Here is a 13,744-nt window from a genome sequence, read left to right on the forward strand (position 1 = left end):
GGACCATCTCACATCCTGACTGAGGACCATCTCACATCCTGACTGAGGACCATCTCACATCCTGACTGAGGACCACTTCACATCCTGACTGAGGACCATCTCACATCCTGACTGTGGGCCATCTCACATCCTGACTGTGGACCACCTCATGTCCTCACTGTGGGCCACCTCACATCCTGACTGAGGACCACTTCACATCCTCAATGAGGACCATCTCACATCCTGACTGTGGGCCATCTCACATCCTGACTGAGGACCATCTCACATCCTGACTGAGGACCATCTCACATCCTGACTGAGGACCATCTCACATCCTCAGTGAGGACCGTCTCACATCCTGACTGAGGACCATCTCACATCCTGACTGTGGGCCATCTCACATCCTGACTGTGGGCCATCTCACATCCTGACTGAGGACCACTTCACATCCTCAGTGAGGACCGTCTCACATCCTGACTGAGGACCATCTCACATCCTGACTGTGGGCCACCTCATGTCCTCACTGTGGGCCATCTCACATCCTGACTGTGGACCACTTCACATCCTCAGTGAGGACCATCTCACATCCTGACTGTGGGCCATCTCACATCCTCACTGAGGACCACCTCACATCCTCACTGTGGGCCACCTCACATCCTGACTGTGGGCCATCTCACATCCTGACTGAGGACCATCTCACATCCTGACTGTGGGCCATCTCACATCCTGACTGTGGACCATCTCACATCCTGACTGAGGACCATCTCACATCCTGACTGAGGACCGTCTCACATCCTCAGTGAGGACCGTCTCACATCCTGACTGAGGACCATCTCACATCCTGACTGAGGACCACTTCACATCCTCAGTGAGGACCATCTCACATCCTGACTGTGGGCCATCTCACATCCTGACTGTGGGCCATCTCACATCCTGACTGTGGACCACCTCATGTCCTCACTGTGGGCCATCTCACATCCTGACTGTGGGCCATCTCACATCCTGACTTTGGGCCATCTCACATCCTGACTGTAGACCACCTCATGTCCTCACTGTGGGCCATCTCACATCCTGACTGAGGACCATCTCACATCCTGACTGAGGACCATCTCACATCCTGACTGAGGGCCATCTCACATCCTGACTGAGGACCGTCTCACATCCTGACTGAGGACCACTTCACATCCTGACTGAGGACCACCTCATGTCCTCACTGTGGGCCACCTCACATCCTGACTGTGGGCCATCTCACATCCTGACTGTGGGCCATCTCACATCCTGACTGAGGACCACTTCACATCCTCAGTGAGGACCGTCTCACATCCTGACTGAGGACCACCTCTCATCCTGACTGTGGGCCATCTCACATCCTGACTGAGGACCATCTCACATCCTGACTGAGGACCACCTCACATCCTCACTGTGGGCCACCTCACATCCTGACTGTGGGCCATCTCACATCCTGACTGAGGACCATCTCACATCCTGACTGTGGGCCATCTCACATCCTGACTGAGGACCATCTCACATCCTGACTGAGGACCATCTCACATCCTGACTGAGGACCGTCTCACATCCTCAGTGAGGACTGTCTCACATCCTGACTGAGGACCATCTCACATCCTGACTGTGGACCATCTCACATCCTGACTGTGGACCACCTCATGTCCTCACTGTGGGCCATCTCACATCCTGACTGAGGACCACTTCACATCCTCAGTGAGTACCATCTCACATCCTGACTGTGGGCCATCTCACATCCTGACTGAGGACCACCTCACATCCTCACTGTGGGGCACCTCACATCCTGACTGTGGGCCATCTCACATCCTGACTGAGGACCATCTCACATCCTGACTGTGGGCCATCTCACATCCTGACTGAGGACCATCTCACATCCTGACTGAGGACCATCTCACATCCTGACTGAGGACCGTCTCACATCCTCAGTGAGGACCGTCTCACAGCTTGACTGAGGACCATCTCACATCCTGACTGAGGACCACTTCACATCCTCAGTGAGGACCATCTCACACCCTGACTGTGGGCCATCTCACATCCTGACTGTGGACCACCTCGAGTCCTCACTGTGGGCCATCTCACATCCTGACTGTGGGCCATCTCACATCCTGACTGTGGGCCATCTCACATCCTGACTGTGGGCCATCTCACATCCTGACTGTGGGCCATCTCACGTCCTGACTGAGGACCACTTCACATCCTCAGTGAGGACCATCTCACATCCTGACTGAGGACCACCTCATGTCCTCACTGTGGGCCATCTCACATCCTGACTGTGGGCCATCTCACATCCTGACTGAGGACCACTTCACATCCTCACTGAGGACCGTCTCACATCCTGACTGAGGACCACCTCATGACCTCACTGTGGGCCATCTCACATCCTGACTGTGGGCCATCTCACATCCTGACTGAGGACCACTTCACATCCTCACTGAGGACCGTCTCACATCCTGACTGAGGACCACCTCACATCCTGACTGAGGACCGTCTCACATCCTGACTGAGGACCACCGCATGTCCTCACTGTGGACCACCTCACATCCTGACTGAGGGCCACCTCACAGCCTGACTGTGGGCCATCTCACATCCTGACTGAGGACCATCTCACATCCTGACTGAGGACCATCTCACATCCTGACTGAGGACCATCTCACATCCTGACTGAGGACCATCTCACATCCTGACTGAGGACCACTTCACATCCTGACTGAGGACCATCTCACATCCTGACTGTGGGCCATCTCACATCCTGACTGTGGACCACCTCATGTCCTCACTGTGGGCCACCTCACATCCTGACTGAGGACCACTTCACATCCTCAATGAGGACCATCTCACATCCTGACTGTGGACCATCTCACATCCTGACTGAGGACCACCTCACATCCTGACTGTGGGCCATCTCACATCCTGACTGAGGACCATCACACATCCTGACTGAGGACCATCTCACATCCTGACTGAGGACCATCTCACATGCTCAGTGAGGACCGTCTCACATCCTGACTGAGGACCATCTCACATCCTGACTGTGGGCCATCTCACATCCTGACTGTGGGCCATCTCACATCCTGACTGAGGACCACTTCACATCCTCAGTGAGGACCGTCTCACATCCTGACTGAGGACCATCTCACATCCTGACTGTGGGCCACCTCATGTCCTCACTGTGGGCCATCTCACATCCTGACTGTGGACCACTTCACATCCTCAGTGAGGACCATCTCACATCCTGACTGTGGGCCATCTCACATCCTCACTGAGGACCACCTCACATCCTCACTGTGGGCCACCTCACATCCTGACTGTGGGCCATCTCACATCCTGACTGAGGACCATCTCACATCCTGACTGTGGGCCATCTCACATCCTGACTGTGGACCATCTCACATCCTGACTGAGGACCATCTCACATCCTGACTGAGGACCGTCTCACATCCTCAGTGAGGACCGTCTCACATCCTGACTGAGGACCATCTCACATCCTGACTGAGGACCACTTCACATCCTCAGTGAGGACCATCTCACATCCTGACTGTGGGCCATCTCACATCCTGACTGTGGGCCATCTCACATCCTGACTGTGGACCACCTCATGTCCTCACTGTGGGCCATCTCACATCCTGACTGTGGGCCATCTCACATCCTGACTGTGGGCCATCTCACATCCTGACTGTAGACCACCTCATGTCCTCACTGTGGGCCATCTCACATCCTGACTGAGGACCATCTCACATCCTGACTGAGGACCATCTCACATCCTGACTGAGGACCACCTCACATCCTGACTGAGGACCGTCTAACATCCTGACTGAGGACCACCTCATGTCCTCACTGTGGACCACCTCACATCCTGACTGAGGGCCACCTCACATCCTGACTGTGGGCCATCTCACATCCTGACTGAGGACCATCTCACATCCTGACTGAGGACCATCTCACATCCTGACTGAGGACCATCTCACATCCTGACTGAGGACCATCTCACATCCTGACTGAGGACCATCTCACATCCTGACTGAGGACCACTTCACATCCTGACTGAGGACCATCTCACATCCTGACTGTGGGCCATCTCACATCCTGACTGTGGACCACCTCATGTCCTCACTGTGGGCCACCTCACATCCTGACTGAGGACCACTTCACATCCTCAATGAGGACCATCTCACATCCTGACTGTGGGCCATCTCACATCCTGACTGAGGACCATCTCACATCCTGACTGAGGACCATCTCACATCCTGACTGAGGACCATCTCACATCCTCAGTGAGGACCGTCTCACATCCTGACTGAGGACCATCTCACATCCTGACTGTGGGCCATCTCACATCCTGACTGTGGGCCATCTCACATCCTGACTGAGGACCACTTCACATCCTCAGTGAGGACCGTCTCACATCCTGACTGAGGACCATCTCACATCCTGACTGTGGGCCACCTCATGTCCTCACTGTGGGCCATCTCACATCCTGACTGTGGACCACTTCACATCCTCAGTGAGGACCATCTCACATCCTGACTGTGGGCCATCTCACATCCTCACTGAGGACCACCTCACATCCTCACTGTGGGCCACCTCACATCCTGACTGTGGGCCATCTCACATCCTGACTGAGGACCATCTCACATCCTGACTGTGGGCCATCTCACATCCTGACTGTGGACCATCTCACATCCTGACTGAGGACCATCTCACATCCTGACTGAGGACCGTCTCACATCCTCAGTGAGGACCGTCTCACATCCTGACTGAGGACCATCTCACATCCTGACTGAGGACCACTTCACATCCTCAGTGAGGACCATCTCACATCCTGACTGTGGGCCATCTCACATCCTGACTGTGGGCCATCTCACATCCTGACTGTGGACCACCTCATGTCCTCACTGTGGGCCATCTCACATCCTGACTGTGGGCCATCTCACATCCTGACTGTGGGCCATCTCACATCCTGACTGTAGACCACCTCATGTCCTCACTGTGGGCCATCTCACATCCTGACTGAGGACCATCTCACATCCTGACTGAGGACCATCTCACATCCTGACTGAGGGCCATCTCACATCCTGACTGAGGACCGTCTCACATCCTGACTGAGGACCACTTCACATCCTGACTGAGGACCACCTCATGTCCTCACTGTGGGCCACCTCACATCCTGACTGTGGGCCATCTCACATCCTGACTGTGGGCCATCTCACATCCTGACTGAGGACCACTTCACATCCTCAGTGAGGACCGTCTCACATCCTGACTGAGGACCACCTCTCATCCTGACTGTGGGCCATCTCACATCCTGACTGAGGACCATCTCACATCCTGACTGAGGACCACCTCACATCCTCACTGTGGGCCACCTCACATCCTGACTGTGGGCCATCTCACATCCTGACTGAGGACCATCTCACATCCTGACTGTGGGCCATCTCACATCCTGACTGAGGACCATCTCACATCCTGACTGAGGACCATCTCACATCCTGACTGAGGACCGTCTCACATCCTCAGTGAGGACTGTCTCACATCCTGACTGAGGACCATCTCACATCCTGACTGTGGACCATCTCACATCCTGACTGTGGACCACCTCATGTCCTCACTGTGGGCCATCTCACATCCTGACTGAGGACCACTTCACATCCTCAGTGAGTACCATCTCACATCCTGACTGTGGGCCATCTCACATCCTGACTGAGGACCACCTCACATCCTCACTGTGGGGCACCTCACATCCTGACTGTGGGCCATCTCACATCCTGACTGAGGACCATCTCACATCCTGACTGTGGGCCATCTCACATCCTGACTGAGGACCATCTCACATCCTGACTGAGGACCATCTCACATCCTGACTGAGGACCGTCTCACATCCTCAGTGAGGACCGTCTCACAGCTTGACTGAGGACCATCTCACATCCTGACTGAGGACCACTTCACATCCTCAGTGAGGACCATCTCACACCCTGACTGTGGGCCATCTCACATCCTGACTGTGGACCACCTCGAGTCCTCACTGTGGGCCATCTCACATCCTGACTGTGGGCCATCTCACATCCTGACTGTGGGCCATCTCACATCCTGACTGTGGGCCATCTCACGTCCTGACTGAGGACCACTTCACATCCTCAGTGAGGACCATCTCACATCCTGACTGAGGACCACCTCATGTCCTCACTGTGGGCCATCTCACATCCTGACTGTGGGCCATCTCACATCCTGACTGAGGACCACTTCACATCCTCACTGAGGACCGTCTCACATCCTGACTGAGGACCACCTCATGACCTCACTGTGGGCCATCTCACATCCTGACTGTGGGCCATCTCACATCCTGACTGAGGACCACTTCACATCCTCACTGAGGACCGTCTCACATCCTGACTGAGGACCATCTCACATCCTGACTGTGGGCCATCTCACATCCTGACTGTGGACCACCTCATGTCCTCACTGTGGGCCACCTCACATCCTGACTGAGGACCACTTCACATCCTCAATGAGGACCGTCTCACATCCTGACTGAGGACCACCTCATGTCCTCACTGTGGACCACCTCACATCCTGACTGAGGGCCACCTCACAGCCTGACTGTGGGCCATCTCACATCCTGACTGAGGACCATCTCACATCCTGACTGAGGACCATCTCACATCCTGACTGAGGACCATCTCACATCCTGACTGAGGACCATCTCACATCCTGACTGAGGACCACTTCACATCCTGACTGAGGACCATCTCACATCCTGACTGTGGGCCATCTCACATCCTGACTGTGGACCACCTCATGTCCTCACTGTGGGCCACCTCACATCCTGACTGAGGACCACTTCACATCCTCAATGAGGACCATCTCACATCCTGACTGTGGACCATCTCACATCCTGACTGAGGACCACCTCACATCCTGACTGTGGGCCATCTCACATCCTGACTGAGGACCATCACACATCCTGACTGAGGACCAACTCACATCCTGACTGAGGACCATCTCACATCCTCAGTGAGGACCGTCTCACATCCTGACTGAGGACCATCTCACATCCTGACTGTGGGCCATCTCACATCCTGACTGTGGGCCATCTCACATCCTGACTGAGGACCACTTCACATCCTCAGTGAGGACCGTCTCACATCCTGACTGAGGACCATCTCACATCCTGACTGTGGGCCACCTCATGTCCTCACTGTGGGCCATCTCACATCCTGACTGTGGACCACTTCACATCCTCAGTGAGGACCATCTCACATCCTGACTGTGGGCCATCTCACATCCTCACTGAGGACCACCTCACATCCTCACTGTGGGCCACCTCACATCCTGACTGTGGGCCATCTCACATCCTGACTGAGGACCATCTCACATCCTGACTGTGGGCCATCTCACATCCTGACTGTGGACCATCTCACATCCTGACTGAGGACCATCTCACATCCTGACTGAGGACCGTCTCACATCCTCAGTGAGGACCGTCTCACATCCTGACTGAGGACCATCTCACATCCTGACTGAGGACCACTTCACATCCTCAGTGAGGACCATCTCACATCCTGACTGTGGGCCATCTCACATCCTGACTGTGGGCCATCTCACATCCTGACTGTGGACCACCTCATGTCCTCACTGTGGGCCATCTCACATCCTGACTGTGGGCCATCTCACATCCTGACTGTGGGCCATCTCACATCCTGACTGTGGACCACCTCAGGTCCTCACTGTGGGCCATCTCACATCCTGACTGAGGACCATCTCACATCCTGACTGAGGACCATCTCACATCCTGACTGAGGGCCATCTCACATCCTGACTGAGGACCGTCTCACATCCTGACTGAGGACCACTTCACATCCTGACTGAGGATCACCTCATGTCCTCACTGTGGGCCACGTCACATCCTGACTGTGGGCCATCTCACATCCTGACTGTGGGCCATCTCACATCCTGACTGAGGACCACTTCACATCCTCAGTGAGGACCGTCTCACATCCTGACTGAGGACCACCTCTCATCCTGACTGTGGGCCATCTCACATCCTGACTGAGGACCATCTCACATCCTGACTGAGGACCACCTCACATCCTCACTGTGGGCCACCTCACATCCTGACTGTGGGCCATCTCACATCCTGACTGAGGACCATCTCACATCCTGACTGTGGACCATCTCACATCCTGACTGTGGACCACCTCATGTCCTGACTGTGGGCCATCTCACATCCTGACTGAGGACCACTTCACATCCTCAGTGAGTACCATCTCACATCCTGACTGTGGGCCATCTCACATCCTGACTGAGGACCACCTCACATCCTCACTGTGGGGCACCACACATCCTGACTGTGGGCCATCTCACATCCTGACTGATGACCATCTCACATCCTGACTGAGGACCATCTCACATCCTGACTGAGGACCGTCTCACATCCTCAGTGAGGACTGTCTCACATCCTGACTGTGGGCCATCTCACATCCTGACTGTGGGCCATCTCACATCCTGACTGAGGACCATCTCACATCCTGACTGAGGACCATCTCACATCCTGACTGAGGACCGTCTCACATCCTCAGTGAGGACCGTCTCACAGCTTGACTGAGGACCATCTCACATCCTGACTGAGGACCACTTCACATCCTCAGTGAGGACCATCTCACATCCTGACTGTGGGCCATCTCACATCCTGACTGTGGACCACCTCGTGTCCTCACTGTGGGCCATCGCACATCCTGACTGTGGGCCATCTCACATCCTGACTGTGGTCCATCTCACATCCTGACTGTGGGCCATCTCACATCCTGACTGTGGGCCATCTCACGTCCTGACTGAGGACCACTTCACATCCTCAGTGAGGACCATCTCACATCCTGACTGAGGACCACCTCATGTCCTCACTGTGGGCCATCTCACATCCTGACTGTGGGCCATCTCACATCCTGACTGAGGACCACTTCACATCCTCACTGAGGACCGTCTCACATCCTGACTGAGGACCACCTCATGTCCTCACTGTGGGCCATCTCACATCCTGACTGTGGGCCATCTCACATCCTGACTGAGGACCACTTCACATCCTCACTGAGGACCGTCTCACATCCTGACTGAGGACCACCTCACATCCTGACTGAGGACCGTCTCACATCCTGACTGAGGACCACCTCATGTCCTCACTGTGGACCACCTCACATCCTGACTGAGGGCCACCTCACATCCTGACTGTGGGCCATCTCACATCCTGACTGAGGACCATCTCACATCCTGACTGAGGACCATCTCACATCCTGACTGAGGACCATCTCACATCCTGACTGAGGACCATCTCACATCCTGACTGAGGACCATCTCACATCCTGACTGAGGACCACTTCACATCCTGACTGAGGACCATCTCACATCCTGACTGTGGGCCATCTCACATCCTGACTGTGGACCACCTCATGTCCTCACTGTGGGCCACCTCACATCCTGACTGAGGACCACCTCATGTCCTCAGTGTGGACCACCTCACATCCTGACTGAGGGCCACCTCACATCCTGACTGTGGGCCATCTCACATCCTGACTGAGGACCATCTCACATCCTGACTGAGGACCATCTCACATCCTGACTGAGGACCATCTCACATCCTGACTGAGGACCATCTCACATCCTGACTGAGGACCACTTCACATCCTGACTGAGGACCATCTCACATCCTGACTGTGGGCCATCTCACATCCTGACTGTGGACCACCTCATGTCCTCACTGTGGGCCACCTCACATCCTGACTGAGGACCACTTCACATCCTCAATGAGGACCATCTCACATCCTGACTGTGGACCATCTCACATCCTGACTGAGGACCACTTCACATCCTCAATGAGGACCATCTCACATCCTGACTGAGGACCATCTCACATCCTGACTGTGGACCATCTCACATCCTGACTGTGGGCCATCTCACATCCTGACTGTGGGCCATCTCACATCCTGACTGAGGACCACTTCACATCCTCAGTGAGGACCATCTCACATCCTGACTGAGGACCACCTCATGTCCTCACTGTGGGCCATCTCACATCCTGACTGTTGGCCATCTCACATCCTGACTGAGGACCACTTCACATCCTCACTGAGGACCGTCTCACATCCTGACTGAGGACCACCTCATGTCATCACTATGGGCCATCTCACATCCTGACTGTGGGCCATCTCACATCCTGACTGAGGACCACTTCACATCCTCACTGAGGACCATCTCACATCCTGACTGAGGACCACCTCACATCCTGACTGAGGACCGTCTCACATCCTGACTGAGGACCACCTCATGTCCTCACTGTGGACCACCTCACATCCTGACTGAGGGCCACCTCACATCCTTACTGTGGGCCATCTCACATCCTGACTGAGGACCATCTCACATCCTGACTGAGGACCATCTCACATCCTGACTGAGGACCATCTCACATCCTGACTGAGGACCATCTCACATCCTGACTGAGGACCACCTCACATCCTGACTGTGGGCCATCTCACATCCTGACTGTGGGCCATCTCACGTCCTGACTGAGGACCACTTCACATCCTCAGTGAGGACCATCTCACATCCTGACTGAGGACCACCTCATGTCCTCACTGTGGGCCATCTCACATCCTGACTGTGGGCCATCTCACATCCTGACTGAGGACCACTTCACATCCTCACTGAGGACCGTCTCACATCCTGACTGAGGACCACCTCATGTCCTCACTGTGGGCCATCTCACATCCTGACTGTGGGCCATCTCACATCCTGACTGAGGACCACTTCACATCCTCACTGAGGACCGTCTCACATCCTGACTGAGGACCACCTCACATCCTGACTGAGGACCGTCTCACATCCTGACTGAGGACCACCTCATGTCCTCACTGTGGACCACCTCACATCCTGACTGAGGGCCACCTCACATCCTGACTGTGGGCCATCTCACATCCTGACTGAGGACCATCTCACATCCTGACTGAGGACCATCTCACATCCTGACTGAGGACCATCTCACATCCTGACTGAGGACCATCTCACATCCTGACTGAGGACCATCTCACATCCTGACTGAGGACCACTTCACATCCTGACTGAGGACCATCTCACATCCTGACTGTGGGCCATCTCACATCCTGACTGTGGACCACCTCATGTCCTCACTGTGGGCCACCTCACATCCTGACTGAGGACCACCTCATGTCCTCAGTGTGGACCACCTCACATCCTGACTGAGGGCCACCTCACATCCTGACTGTGGGCCATCTCACATCCTGACTGAGGACCATCTCACATCCTGACTGAGGACCATCTCACATCCTGACTGAGGACCATCTCACATCCTGACTGAGGACCATCTCACATCCTGACTGAGGACCACTTCACATCCTGACTGAGGACCATCTCACATCCTGACTGTGGGCCATCTCACATCCTGACTGTGGACCACCTCATGTCCTCACTGTGGGCCACCTCACATCCTGACTGAGGACCACTTCACATCCTCAATGAGGACCATCTCACATCCTGACTGTGGACCATCTCACATCCTGACTGAGGACCACTTCACATCCTCAATGAGGACCATCTCACATCCTGACTGAGGACCATCTCACATCCTGACTGTGGACCATCTCACATCCTGACTGTGGGCCATCTCACATCCTGACTGTGGGCCATCTCACATCCTGACTGAGGACCACTTCACATCCTCAGTGAGGACCATCTCACATCCTGACTGAGGACCACCTCATGTCCTCACTGTGGGCCATCTCACATCCTGACTGTTGGCCATCTCACATCCTGACTGAGGACCACTTCACATCCTCACTGAGGACCGTCTAACATCCTGACTGAGGACCACCTCATGTCATCACTATGGGCCATCTCACATCCTGACTGTGGGCCATCTCACATCCTGACTGAGGACCACTTCACATCCTCACTGAGGACCATCTCACATCCTGACTGAGGACCACCTCACATCCTGACTGAGGACCGTCTCACATCCTGACTGAGGACCACCTCATGTCCTCACTGTGGACCACCTCACATCCTGACTGAGGGCCACCTCACATCCTTACTGTGGGCCATCTCACATCCTGACTGAGGACCATCTCACATCCTGACTGAGGACCATCTCACATCCTGACTGAGGACCATCTCACATCCTGACTGAGGACCATCTCACATCCTGACTGAGGACCACCTCACATCCTGACTGTGGGCCATCTCACATCCTGACTGAGGGCCATCTCACATCCTGACTGAGGACCATCTCACATCCTGACTGAGGACCATCTCACATCCTGACTGTGGGCCATCTCACATCCTGACTGAGGACCACCTCATGTCCTCACTGTGGACCACCTCACATCCTGACTGAGGGCCACCTCACAGCCTGACTGTGGGCCATCTCACATCCTGACTGAGGACCATCTCACATCCTGACTGAGGACCATCTCACATCCTGACTGAGGACCATCTCACATCCTGACTGAGGACCATCTCACATCCTGACTGAGGACCACTTCACATCCTGACTGAGGACCATCTCACATCCTGACTGTGGGCCATCTCACATCCTGACTGAGGACCATCACACATCCTGACTGAGGACCATCTCACATCCTGACTGAGGACCATCTCACATCCTCAGTGAGGACGGTCTCACATCCTGACTGAGGACCATCTCACATCCTGACTGTGGGCCATCTCACATCCTGACTGTGGGCCATCTCACATCCTGACTGAGGACCACTTCACATCCTCAGTGAGGACCGTCTCACATCCTGACTGAGGACCATCTCACATCCTGACTGTGGGCCACCTCATGTCCTCACTGTGGGCCATCTCACATCCTGACTGTGGACCACTTCACATCCTCAGTGAGGACCATCTCACATCCTGACTGTGGGCCATCTCACATCCTCACTGAGGACCACCTCACATCCTCACTGTGGGCCACCTCACATCCTGACTGTGGGCCATCTCACATCCTGACTGAGGACCATCTCACATTCTGACTGTGGGCCATCTCACATCCTGACTGTGGACCATCTCACATCCTGACTGAGGACCATCTCACATCCTGACTGAGGACCGTCTCACATCCTCAGTGAGGACCGTCTCACATCCTGACTGAGGACCATCTCACATCCTGACTGAGGACCACTTCACATCGTCAGTGAGGACCATCTCACATCCTGACTGTGGGCCATCTCACATCCTGACTGTGGGCCATCTCACATCCTGACTGTGGACCACCTCATGTCCTCACTGTGGGCCATCTCACATCCTGACTGTGGGCCATCTCACATCCTGACTGTGGGCCATCTCACATCCTGACTGTGGACCACCTCAGGTCCTCACTGTGGGCCATCTCACATCCTGACTGAGGACCATCTCACATCCTGACTGAGGACCATCTCACATCCTGACTGAGGGCCATCTCACATCCTGACTGAGGACCGTCTCACATCCTGACTGAGGACCACTTCACATCCTGACTGAGGATCACCTCATGTCCTCACTGTGGGCCACGTCACATCCTGACTGTGGGCCATCTCACATCCTGACTGTGGGCCATCTCACATCCTGACTGAGGACCACTTCACATCCTCAGTGAGGACCGTCTCACATCCTGACTGAGGACCACCTCTCATCCTGACTGTGGGCCATCTCACATCCTGACTGAGGACCATCTCACATCCTGACTGAGGACCACCTCACA

Source organism: Pristiophorus japonicus, chromosome 11, assembly GCF_044704955.1.
Source record: "Pristiophorus japonicus isolate sPriJap1 chromosome 11, sPriJap1.hap1, whole genome shotgun sequence".
Taxonomy (NCBI): domain Eukaryota; kingdom Metazoa; phylum Chordata; class Chondrichthyes; family Pristiophoridae; genus Pristiophorus; species Pristiophorus japonicus.